The following is a 14,325-nucleotide window of genomic DNA, read 5'->3' on the forward strand; positions in this document are numbered from 1 at the left end:
TGGCCATCAACCAATCAGAGAACTGTACAAGGATGCTTTAAGGATGCTTTCCTGAAACCCACTGGGGAGTTGAGGTGTTTTGAGCACTAGCTACCTGGACTCCTTGCTTGGCATCCTGCAATAAATGCTACACTTTCCTTCACCACAACCCAGTGTCAGTAGATAACTTTACTGCACAGGCAGGCAGACCCAAGTTTGGGTTGGTAATACTCGGAGTAGTGAGTTTTATTACTTCTAAGTATTTATGTCCCAACATTGGACCCAAGGAATCCCTGCAGGATGAGTAGAAAGGGCAGGGATGGGAGTGAACAGACTTAGGGCAAAGCCCTGAGGTAAGCATTTCCCAAAAGGTGGTACAAGGGTGCTCTGGGTTACAAGATGATTCTAGATAGTCCACAAATACTGTATGTTGATAGTTATGGATTTATTTTAATGTGTAATAAGGAAAGATACAAATAACATACCAAACCTATGACTTCAGGATATTTTTGCCAAAATAAAGCAAACAATTTTGTATTTGTTTTAAGGCAAGGTAATGTAAGGAAAAATATTAAGCAAATAATAGTACAGATGTTACAAGGAAATGCCAAAAATCATCAAAATGGTTGAGAATCACCGAGTAATGAGATACACCGTAACAGAGAAGAACAAACCTGACTCCATATTGGATCTATTCCTTTAGCTCTAACCTTTGTGCTCTGCTGCCTGTGTTTCATCTCACTGGCTCTGCACCGTTGTAAAAAAATGTTGCCCAGAGCCTGAAACATACATGACAGCCCATTCTCAAGGCTCTGCCTCCGAGGCTTGACCTTTAAAGATATAACACTTTTCATTCACATAGAGATAAAAAGTTGCAGAACAAGAATAACATTTGTCTTCATAGGAACATCCTGACCAGATCTACCTGGACAAGCTGCAAGAACCAAGGATTATCACACCACCCGCAGGGTCTGGCGGGCACCAAGAAGTTCACAACAACCAGCCACACCCCCACCACTTTCAGTATAAAAGAAGCCTGAATTCTAACTTGAGTAAGATTCTTTAGGACACTAGTTCACTGGTCTGGTGGCTTTGCAAATAAAATCGTTATTCCCTGCCCCCAACACCTCCCCTCTCTCTATGTTGGCCTGTCATGTGGTGAGCAGTATGAGCTTGGACTCCATAAAAACACTTCCCTGGAGCAAGGGGTCAGGGGACAGAAGAGATGTGACACGCTGGAAATGGTAAATGGTGACAACGAGGTTGTATAAAGCAGGAGCCAACGGGGCAACCAAGACCAGCTGTGACTTCAGACATCTGTAGGTTTTACCACAGTGCTGAGGAGTCCAGACAGTGGGCAACACTCAGGAGCCAGGCTGTGGGAGCTGATCCCAGGAGAGGGGGTGAAGACAGAACTTACCTCAAGTGTTGGCTGGGGCCCCTAGCTGTGCCCTCCTCCAAGGAGCCAGGTCACAGGGCAGGGTGAGTTCTTGCAAACTGAGTCAACTGAAGAAGGCACAGGGGGCTTTAGACTCTGGGTCTTATCTATTGCTCTGAAAAACTGATCTACTAGGGAGCAAAAGAATTTTGTGGAAAATGAATGGCAGTAGGAAACTTACAAGGGTTTGGCTTTATAGTATCAATATGAAATATTAATGATGACCACAGGTTATGAATAATAACTCTTGGATTACTAACTGAAAGCTTTCAAATGTGGCCAAGTATAAATTAGAGCAGCCAAAGCTCCTGACATACTTCATTCCGATTAGCTCATGAACTGAGGTGAGTCCAAGCCTTCAACCAGAACCATGACGACATCAGCGGTTGAGAGCAGAGGATAATGCACCGGAGGGGAGGCCAGGCTGAGAGCTGACACCTGTGATCAGCTGTTCCCAATCAGACGTAACCAGTGGCACGGGGACTGGACAGAAACAGAAGCTATTCACTTGCTAACCATTCTTTCCTCTTCACGAACAGCGCATAGTCTTGAAGCAGACTGGGTACACTTACCTGGAAGAACCTCAGAATATTAGACCTAACCTCTGACAAATAGTTTCAACAGAACATCTGTCAGAAAAGCTAACGGAATTCTTTTCATAATTTAGGCTCTTGTACAATAGTATCAACTAAGTATCTGCAAAATGTTGCACTAAGAAAACCATTGCAAATAGAATTCATAGGAAAAAAAATGATTGAAAAATGGACTCTCACTGCCTCCACCCTTCTATGGTTCACAACATCCCTCTACATGTGAGAATCACCTGGGGAGCTTTAAACACCCTAGTATTAAGGATGAGCCCCAGAACAATGAAATAAGAATCTCCAGGCGTGAGCCATCAGAATATTTTAAAGCTTCCCCTGTGATTCCAAAGTGCAACCAATGTCTAGTTTGTCAGAATAATACTGGAAACCTCTTTAGTAAATTCTTTCCCAGGAAGCTGAAAGCAATATGATCTTGTGGAGGCTTGAATGAAAGACAGTATTCTCGGTGAAATTAATCTCTCTCATCTCTCTTCTGCATGTCATCATTTTCATTTAAGGACAAAGGGAAGAAGTTGGAAGAAGCCAACTTCTATTTGTTGCTACTTTAAGTACAAATTAAAGCTTGGATTTTGAAAGCCACAAAACTAGATAAAATACCCTGCCTATAAGTCAAATCGTGAGCTCCTTCATTCATTCATTCAATGAATAATTAGTCAGCTACACTATGAATCAGTGATGTGCTAGTATTGGATACGCAGAGGTGAGTTAACTAGAAGTCTCTGCCCCTTGGAGCTCACAGGCTGCTGGGCTACACGGATGATAAGATGTAAGCAAATACTGCACTTACAGATGGGACAAGCCATAAAGGAGAAAACGGGCATTGAGACGGAGGATAAGGAGATGGAAGTGAACCTGTCCGGATGAAGTGGTTAGGGAAGACCTCCTGGCAGTACCGAGAGTTAAGAACTGAAGGATGTGAAAAGGCTAGTAAGATGAACAGCCAGGGAGGAGATTGCAGGTAGAGGAACAGAGAATGCAAAGGCCCTGAGGCAGCAGAAGGACCGGTGCATAGGAGCAAGAGGAAACACAGTGTAAAATGGGTTAAAATGGCAAGCAGGTTCCAGGGTGTTGACGTCCAAGACCAGGAAGTTAGAGTTTATTTCAACAGCCACAGCAAACCACTGAAGAATTTTAAGCAGAAAAGGGGCACGAAGTAACTCACATTTTGAGAAGATCAGTCAGTCTCATGCTGTGTAGTTAATGCGTTGAAACAGGGAGACTATTACAAATAGTCCAGGCAAGAAATGGTGATGGTTTGAATTAAATGGTAGCAACGGAGATGGAAGGAAGTAGACAGATTCAAAAATGCATCTTGTGGGTAGAATCAGTGGACGTGGGACAGAAAGGAAGAGGGAAAAAAACAAGAACAATGCTCAGGTTCTCAGGCTTCAACAAACTGAATGGCTGCTCGTGCCATGATCTAAAGCAGCGGCAGCTGGTAGAAGAACAAGTTTTGATCACTTACTGCTTGTGAGTCATCCAAGTTACCAGATGGATATAATGCTGGACCTCTGTGGAGAGATCTGAGCTAGAGATAAAACCCAGGAAATCATAAGCATAAAGTTGTTTTTTAAAGCCAAGAATAGCTCACCGGGCAAGATGAGCTGGAGTTGTGCTGTTCAATATGGTAGCCACTGGCTACCAGCCTGGAGTTGTGCCAGGATAAAGAAGGAGGTCACAGAACTCTTTCAAGAGGGGGAGGGAAATCAACGGCACTGAACGCTGCTGAAAAGTTAAAATTAGGTCAGAAAAGTATCCAATGGATCTGGCAACGTGGAAGCTATTGGTGACCATGACCAAAGCTGTTTCCGTGGCATGATGGGATCTATGGGCCTCAACAACTCGATTATTCTACGCATAATGTAAAGTTGACTTCGAACTATAAAGAAAAGTCCATGTGCTTGACTAAACACTACACTGAGAGCTTCAAATTTCTTCTGGTGAAATTTGCTTTGGTGATAGGCTTGCCAGAGTTAGCAAATAATATACAGGGTTCCCACTTAAATTTGAATTAAGATTTAAAAAGTACTCTTTGAGTCTAAGTATATCCCAAATATTGCAGGGACACACAAAAAGTATTCATTGTTTATCTGAAATTCAAATTTAACAGGGTGTCCTGTCTTTTACCTGGCAGTCCTACGTGGCGGGAATAAGTTAATTTCATTCTTGCTCAAAATATGGTAAATGACATTTGATAAACTAAGAGGCTAAAAATGTCATTACCTAAACCAATTTGGTTGCTGAAGTTCTGTGAGGAAATATTTAACTGTGGGGTCTACTTAATGGAAGAGAATATATTTTTTTTAACATTTTGTATTGATTCATAATCATTTTACAGTGTTGTGTCAAATTCCAGTGTTCAGCACAATTTTTCAGTCATTCATGGACATATACACACTCATTGTCACATTTTTTAAGAGAATATATTTTTATCATCCCTTAAAGTATAAAAATCATAGATAACTTAATAAAGACTTTAAAAAGCCAAACATCATCCTTTAACATTTCTGCTTATCAGCCACGCTGGCTGAACAAGCAGGGTTCCTACCACTAACCTCTTCAGTTGATGGTCACCCTGTTTATTCCTATTTCTCTGCCACTCGGTTAAAGCCAGGAGTGTTCTTGGGACCCTACACCAGTAATGGATTTTCCATTAATCAGGCCTTTAGAACTGGGTCTTCTGATCCTCTCTCAGGCAGCTGAGACACCCACATAACACTGTGTTCTATGGCTTGTCTGATAAATTTTTTTAAACACGAGGCACGGGGAGAAGAGGTTGAAGAAGGCTGTCTGTGACCCCCCGCCACCTGGGTCCCTCCCTGCCGATGTACCGAAGGGCGCTGCTGAGTAAAAATGCCACGTGGCTGCCTCTGGAGGCCTCCGCCTGTGGAAAATAAACATTCTCTTTTCTAATGCTTCTTAAGGACAAGGTTTTAAAACCCCCAATGGAAAAAGCCTTCTGCCTGCAGACGGCCTACCCAACAGACTCTATGACTGACCCAGGTTTCCATAAACCACCTGAACCCCTCCTAACCACCCCAAGCACTATGCTTTCAAAGATCTGACATTTGACAAGATGTAGCAAAAAAACAAAAAACAAACAAACAAAAAACCGCCTTAATTCAAGTGCACCCAGAATTGCGGCCCCTAGAGGGATGAGCGGAAGTCATCTGTCCTCATCTCTGCACTCAGGCCCCAGTGCCCTTGGCTTCCAAGCAGAAGCCCATTCCTTTCCACTTTGGGTGGTTCTATCCTTACTGCAAGAATATCATGGCCAACAGGGAGGTTTAACAGGGGCTTAAAAAACTTTACATTTTGGTGATTTTTAAAGAAAAAAAACATCCAAGTTCACCTCAAAGCATGTATCTGCAAAAATGACTGAAAAAACCATGATTTATTCAATGGAATATATTCATTTACCAACTATATGCTAAGAACTCACCATGGGGATTACACAGAGAAGCATAAAGCGTGGTCCCTGCCTTCCAGAAATTTCTAGCAAACAGGAGAAATAAGACATGCCAAGTGGCATGTTAAATAGCAGGTAAGGCTGCATTATCACATGCATTATAATATTTTATAAATAAAAAAATTGAACTATGTTTCCAAGAATCTTTCCTTGCTCATTTTAGTGTTGTTAAAAACATTAAAGCTGTGAACGTTGAATCTGTTTCTGCAGAATAAAGCTTGACCAAACAACATAGCCTAGCCAGTTACCTCATAAAATTAACCATCACACATGGTGGGTTAAAGGGACCAGGAATATTTAGTTATAAGAAAAGACTCAGGTGGGGCATAATAAAATCTAGAAATATTTGCAGTAACCTCGTGCAGAGGTGGGATTGAATAGCGTAGTGTGGAGTTGAGCCAAAACTGAAGACAGTGAGTAGAGACAGGATTCTGCTAGAGTTCCCACGGCTGTTGAGTGGGAGCTGGGATTTGGACCCAGCCCTTCCGTGCGCTGTGAAGATGAGGAAGGCAGTTCTTTTGGGGGAATGACTTGAGGGCTGCAGTTCCTTCCTTTCAGGGGAACTGAAATCTCTCCTTCTTATTCAGGGGCAGAGGTTCTAAGTTACTTGGAGGATTTGTACAGGAACATGGGAAATACGTGCTTTACAATCCGAAATAATGAATGAAAGTACGCCAGAAAAACAGGATGTGGTTGAGAAGTCTGCTTAGAAGCAAACCACCTAAGGCACAGAGGAAAAGACTGGAGAAAAATGCATCAGACTGAGCAACAGCAATCTGTTATCATGGAGTCTTTTCCATGGACCTTGGAATCCGCAAATCAAGCTAAGCCCTCTGAAAACAGGACTCGGTACATCCTCAGAAGGAAGATAGATGGTGAGACTGCAACATCCCAAACCTCCATTTCCATCACACATCACACATGGCATTCTTTCATGATCCACTCAGGACAAAAGTTCAGACTTACAGACTGCCTACACAGAAAGCACAGCTTAGAAAACTCACGCTTTGAAGCTTGGTTTGTTTTGACAAAATTTCATTAGCATAAATTAAAGTTAGAAAAATGTATGTAGATGCATGACTTGGACATCGTGCTGTACACCAGAAATTAACACAGTGTAACTGACTATACTTCAATTTAAAAAAATTATCAACTAATACAAGTCCACAATCTACTAGACAGATAAATAAATAGTAAGTGGTCAAATCTTAAAGAAAAGATTAGGAAAGATTACGCACTAAAAAACTAAAACATATTTTCTGGGGAGAAGAAAAAAGTATTAATAGAAAGCAAAGTTAATGTAGTTTACGATTTCTTGTCTGCTCATCGGCATGGTAAAACCATCATAGTGATCTACACTTCTTACTTTGCTACTAGCTATTTGGTAGCTAATGATAGTCTTCTACACTCTGCATGGCTGGTGGAAAATATTGCAGTGATACCCACGACTGGCAGCTATGGCAATGAGACGCTGGAGATCTGTTTCTTTAGTGAGGACAAGTTGTCTTGAGTCTGTGAAATGTTATACCAGGCATGTGCTAAACTTGAAGGGCGTAGCGAGTGGTGACAGAATAACAAATGCTATCAGTGACCTGCATCAGTTGTGCAGATGCCAGGAAAATAACTTCAAGGTGATTTCTCAGGTATTTGTAATAGATCATAAATCAAAAATGGCTGCAGGCTAGTAACAGGCATTCCACCTTGAGTTTCCAGAGTACTCCTTGAACTTTAAATACAAAATTGTCTCAAAAATATAAATATGTCTACTTTAATCCAGCCAAGAATGGATACATATAATTTGAATTCCCATGATTACTTCTTATTCTTTCAGTGTCCTCCAAGGGAAATCCTAAATTAAGTAAGAACTCGATTCTAAAATGTAGAAATGGTGAATTCTCTATTTTTCTATTGGACATTTGTGGTGGTAGGATAACCCACTACACTGTAGGATTCAACAGACAGCAGAAATATCTGTGAAGAAGGAATATTGTCTAAAAGTCTCATCCATAGATTTTTTTGGTCCCTAAATAATTCTGGCACCATAACCCATTGGAATCTACTCTGCACACCCACTCAATCAGCTGTGGAATCACAAACACTACATGCCAGGTAGCACAGAAACTCTCAGAAATGGGTCGGTATCAGAGTTTTCCAGAGAAACAGAACCAATGGGATACACACACACACACACACACACTCATAACATGCACACATAACATTTATGTAAATGTGCATATGTATATGTACATATAGAAACATACACATATTTGTTATATAGACACACATACATAAAGGAATTTATTTTACGGAATTTCCTCACATGATTGTGGGGCTGGCAAGTGTGAACTCTGTAGAGCAGAGTGGCAAGTGGAAACTCAGCAGGATTTGATACCACAGTCTTAAGGCAGAATTCCTTCTGTAACAGAGAAGAACAAACCTGACTCCATATTGGATCTATTCTTTTAGCTCTAACCCTTGTGCTCTGTTGCCTGTGCTCAGCCATGCTGGCTCTGCACCTTTGTAAACAACTATTGCCTACAGCCTGAAATATCTCAAGGTTCTACCTCCCAGACTGGACCTTTAGAGCTATAACACTTTGCCATTCATAGAGGAAAAGCTGCTGAAGAAAAAATAATCTCTGCCTTGTTAGAGTTTATGGGAACATCATGACCGACTGGACCTACATGCAGAGCTGCAAGAACAAAGGATTCTTACACCAAGAAATTGGCAACAACCAGCCACACCCCCTCTTCTTTTAGTATAAAACAAGCCTGAATTCTAACTCTGGTAAAATGGTTCTTTGGGACATTAGTCCACCATCTTCTCAGTCTGCCGGCTTTCTGAGTAAAGTCATATTACTTGCCTTAACAACTTGTCTCTTGATTTCTCGGCCTGTCATGTGGCGAGCAGTACCATCTTGGACTCAGTAATACTTCTTCCCTGGGGAAAACCACTTTTTGCTCTAAAGGCCCTCAATCGATTGGGTGAGGCCCATCCACATTGTGGAGGGTAGTCTATTTAAAGTCAATTGTTAATCACATCTACAGACTACTTTCACAGCTCATCCAGGTTAGTGTTTAACCAAACAGCTGGGCACCAGGGTCTAATCTAGTGGACACATATATTTGAACCATCACAGCGTGCCGGCCAAAGGCCCTCCAACCCCTCCACTTGCTGTACTGACTGCCTGGAACACCCTTCACTGAGATACTGACATGGCTGGTTCTTCCAGTGTTTCAGGTCTTAGCTCAAATGTGACCTTCACAGGGGCTTTCCCCGACACCCCATCTATTCTTGCCCAGCATCCTTTCTACCCTCTTCTCCCTGTTGGAGTGCTCTGCTTCATTTTCTTCATGGACATTTCATTTTCTTTGTGGAAATTAAATTTTTTTCACTTGTTTCTCTGCCCCACTAGAATGTAAGTTCTATTACAGCAGGTCCATGACTTCTGATTCAATACTTACTCCCAGTAGCTGGCATATAGTAGGAATTCAATAAACATTTGCATAATTAGTTAACAGACCCAGAGAGGCAGGTAGCTCATTCTATTGTTAAATAGCTCAAATTATGAGAAATTCAAGAAAATGTTACTAATGCTAGGCTGAAATCAGCCCTATATGGGAAGACATCCATTTGTCCCAAATTTGTCTTCTGGACACAAAAATTTCTGTTCCTCATCCTCTACCTCTGGCTATCTAATATAGTGTTCTTATCTCCTGGTAGTCATTTCTAATCTAGGCTAAATACTTTAATATCTCCTACATTATGGTTGCCAGAGTCTACCCTAATTTGTTTGTACCCAATTAAAAGATCTCTATCTTAATGTGAGCCTGCCAGAGGGGAACACATTATTCTCGGTGACTAGCACAAGTAGCAAGACTACCATTTCCAAGAACTGAACTTTGTAACTCTATTAATTTGATCTAACAGATCATTATTATTTCTAGGAGTCATATCACACTCCTAAACACATATAAACATGTATGTTTATGGTGACAGATGATTTAATGAACACCTGTCTGTACTGAGCAGAGTGCCCATAGGGATTTAAATATATATATATATATATATATATGATATATATATATATGATATATATATATATCAGTAAGTTTATAATCCAAGAATTCTATATTACCAGAGATTGTGGTTATACAACATTATGAGTGTATTAAATGCCACCAAATTACTCATTAAAAATGGTTAATTGATATAATATAAATCTCTCCTCAGGCGAGGGTATAGCTCAATGGTAGAGTGCTTGCTTAGCATACACCAGGTCCTGGGTTCAATCCCCAGTACCTCCACTAAAATAAATAAATAACCCTAATTACCATTCCCCCCCAATTTTTAAAAAGAATCTCATTTCAATTTAACAAAAATCTGTATTACTAATTCACGGGAAATATTATAACAGCATAGAAATAATGACACCTAAAAATCCTGCTCCTATTGGTTTATAAAAACAATGCTCACCTTTATTCTTTGGATTCAGGTGATCTATGAGTCGCACTGCTCTCGACTTTGGGGAGTGACAGAGTAGTGCCCTGGAAATATCTCTGAATCCAGAATCAGAAATCTTGTGTATGATTATTATCTTTGCAGTTGACTCTGTGCCTTAGGTTAAGTCATGTAACCATCCTGAACATACTTTCCTCATCAGAACCAGGGAGATAGCACTGCTGTAAGGATCAGCTCTGGCAATATGTATGAAAATACTCTGTATTAGTCATTCAGCAAATAAGTTTGGAGCTCCTACGGTGTGCTAGACAAGCAGGGCAGAGAACACCCAATCCCCGTACTCACTGGGTTTACATTCTAGTTATGCAGATGAACAATGCACAAGATCTCAACAGAGATACGTGCTAAGGAAGAAAATAAAACAGGCTAGAGGAATTGGAAAGTATATGTTGGGAGGAAGAGTTCAAATTTAGATAGAGTCCAGGGAACGCCTCACTAAAATGTTACCTTTGGTTCAAAATCTGAAGAAAATGCAAAAGCGGGCCATGTGGGTGTAAGGGGTAAGAGTATTGTAGGCAGAAGGAACAGCCAGTGTTCAGGGTGGTTAGAAGTGTCAGTTTTCTGCAGCTGGGTAAGTTAGGGGACAATAGCAAACATCACGTAGGGCTCTGTAGGTCTTAATGAGAGCTGTGCCTTTCATTTGGAGTGACACAGGAAAACACTGGAGGCTTCTGAGCAGAGGGGTTGGCCCTGATGTGTGTGTTTTAGCAGAATCACTCTGGCTGATGTGTTGGGAACAGACTGGGAAGGGAAAAGTATAGATACAGGGAGGCTACTTAGGTGGTTATTATAATAATACAGGTGAGGGATGATGGCAGCTCGGACCAAGGTTGTGAGCAACAGGGGTGGTGAGACATGGTGGGCTTAGAACATATTATGAAGGTAAAGTCTATGGGTTTGTTAACTTGGAGAATGGGAGGGAGAAGGTTCAGGGATGACACATCAAACACTTGATCTGAGCAGCTGAAATCATGGTGTTGCCATCAACTGAGATGGGGACGGATGAAGGGGGGACATTTTAGGGAAGTGGGGCAGGGAAAGAGTAGCAGGAGCTCAGTCTGAACATGTTAAGTTCAAACTATTGGATTTCTAAGTCAGGTATTGAGTAGGCTTGGAGGATTCACAAGTCTAGAGTTCAGGGTGGAATCATCAGCATATAATACAACGTGGCATTAGTAGGTTGTAAAATGCTATTCAAGCATGAAGTACCATGACTCATGAACATAACACAGCAGCAATCATGGGCCCACTAACCCCTCTGTTTGGAACACCAAAAGACACTTTTTGAAAGATATTTTGAATAGAACACCATATATGCAAGTGTTAGCTTTTCCTTGTTCTATTTCTCAACTATCTTATTGCTGATCTTACATACTAAAAAGTTTAGAGGTTCTCAACTGATTTTAGGCTTATGAAATATTGTCACCTGGAAGTTCTTTGGAGGCCATGTCATGACATCTTCAATAATGCTTATCTTCCTAGGAAACGAAATGCTCAAATGTGAAATGTGGTCTTAAAGAGCCATAAAGCTGCTAGGTCAGCCATCGCCTTGATAGTAATCATGTGCTGAAGGATATGCTGCCAAGTTTGATAAGGGATATGCTGGTAGTTTAAAAATAGACACAGTTTTCAACACTCCATCCTGTAAGGAGAATTGGAAGAAACGTCAATTAAGGTTTAACCGCTGAAAAATTGATTATCTGAGGATGAAACAATGTATGCAAAGCACAAGATGAGGGTGTATAAGAGGGAATCCCCCAAATGATGATTCTACTACACCACTGCAAATCTCGACGTTCTGCTGAGGCTCAGAACACATATTTTGCCATTTTGCCGTTACATAGCGGCATGTCAATCCATCAAAATAGAAATAGAAATATTGAGGGTCATAAAATATTGCTCTGGCAATATCTGAAGTATCAATTCTCAAAAGTAAATTGTTAAATTTCTAGTTCTCGAAATGGGGGCATAGCTGATACTGAACCAAACTTCCTTCAGGTGACAGTTATAAACACTAGACAAATATAAAGTTTAACTATTGGAAGGCCCTGGAAAAAATCCCCGAAGTCAGGTAGAAATCAGAGGGGACTGGACCCTTGCAGGAAGGGAATCGTGATGGCTGAGGTCCATGTTTATACAGCTTCTCCTGTAGAAAGGGCACGTCCCAATCCACGTGAGGCGGAGCAGCTAGGACTGGGGCAGAACCCTGCAGTGTTTCTGGCTTGTCAGGGCATGGAGTCTGGGGCCGCCAGAGCAGCTGGAAATTGAGGGAGTAATCTTGGAAAAGAGGGAGCAACAGAGAAGCCCCAGATCTGGGCACAAACTCACTTCAAGTTCTTGGCTGGCCCTGTAACAGAGAAGAACAAAGCTGACTCCATGTTGGATCTGTTCCATTAGCTCTATCCCTGGGCTCAGTTTCCTGGGCTCAGTCGTGCTAGATCTGCACCTTTTGTAAAAGAATGTTGCCTAGAGCCTGAAATATACAGGAGAGCCCATTCTCAAGGCTCTGACTCCAAGGGTCTAACACTTTTCCACTCATACAGAGATAAAAGATTGCAAAACAGGGAATAGCATGTATCTTGTTGGAGGTTTACAGGAACATGGTGGCCTGACCTACGCGGACAGCTGCAAGAACAATGGATATCGACACCAAGAAGTTTGCAACAACCAACCACACCCCCTTCCCTTTTAGAATAAAAGGAGCCTGAATTCTGACTTGGGGAAGATGGTTCTCCAGAACATTAGTCTGCCGTCTTCTTGGTTTGCTGGCTTTCTGAATAAAATCGTTATTCCTTGCCCCAACACCTTGTCTCCCGATTTATTTGCCTGCCATGTAGTAAGCAGAACAAGTTTGGATTCCGTAACAATCCCTGACCTGTGCTTGCATAGAGGAGACTCCAAGAAGACTGTTAAAGCAACAGCTGGAAAACCTGCAGAAGCAGAGCAACCCTCTCATCTCTGCCGGCTGCTGGCTGCAAGGGAGACCAAACGTGGAACTTAGTCTCACCGAGCTGGAAGGGCCTGGCAATCACCGGTAGGCTTTCCATCCAAACCTGCAGAAGGGGCCCTGGGGAGTAAGGTTATATCCTAGGTCCAAAGAATTGCCTAAAACTAATGGCAAAACTAAAACAAACCTATCCTTAAAAGCAATACCAAGTATCCATAAATTAGTAATATAATCGACTACTTAAAACAAAAATCGGCATTCTATTAAATTTCCCCAAACAGGTAAGAAAACAGCAACAGGTTCGAAAAGCTCAGTACCTCTCAAAAATGATAAGTATAAAGAAAATCATAGCTAGGCTCATCATGGTCAAACAGCTGAAGGATCAAAAATAAAGAGAAGAATCTTAAAATCGTTAGACAAAATGAGAGAAAGTGACAGGCATTAACTCCCGACTTCTCATCAGAAATAACAGAGGACAGAGTCACACCTTCAACTTTCTGAACGAGAAACAAAACAAAACAAAACATGTCAGCCCAGAGCTCTCTATCCAGCAGAAGTGTTTTTCAAGACACAATAAAGACACATCCTATGGGCATCAAAAGGATAAAGGGAAATAATATGAACAACTGGAAGCCAATACATTAGAAAACTGAGATGTAATGAGAAAATTCCTTGAAAGAAACATATCAAAGTGATGCAAAATGAAATAAAATTATGAATTACCCTATAATTATTTTAAAAAGATGAACTTGTGATTAAAAACCTTCCTACAAAGGAAACTCCAGGCCTAGATAACTTCACTGTTGAATGCTCTCAAATGTTTAAAAAAAAATGGTATTGCTCCACCTAAATTCTTCCAGGAAATAAGAGGAGAGGACACTTTCCAACTGTTTTCCCAAGTCTAGCACAGCCCTAATATGAACATTTGACAAAACACTACAAAAGAAAAGAATTCAGAGTAGTATCTTTCATGAACATAATTGAAAAATCATTACCAAAATATTATTAAATTGAATACATCATTTTCAAGTGGGGTTTATAAGTTTGAATTAACATTTAAAAAAATTAACGTAATTCACTTCATAATCACCTGGAGGAAAAAATGAAACTTAACCCTTACATCACATGACACACAAAAATTAACTTATCATGGATAATAGACCTACATGTAAAAGCTAAAACTATAAAGTTTCAAGAAGAAAACATAAGAGAATATCTTTGTGACCTTGCAGAGGGCAAAGATTTCTTAGAACGTGAAAAGCATTAACTATTAAAGCAAAAAACTGATAAACAGGACATCATCCAAAGCTAAAGCTTCTGCCCATCAAATGTCATCATTAAGAAAATGAGAAAGCAAGCCACAAAG

The sequence above is a fragment of the Vicugna pacos genome, chromosome 20 (assembly GCF_048564905.1).
Source record: "Vicugna pacos chromosome 20, VicPac4, whole genome shotgun sequence".
Lineage (NCBI taxonomy): Eukaryota > Metazoa > Chordata > Mammalia > Artiodactyla > Camelidae > Vicugna > Vicugna pacos.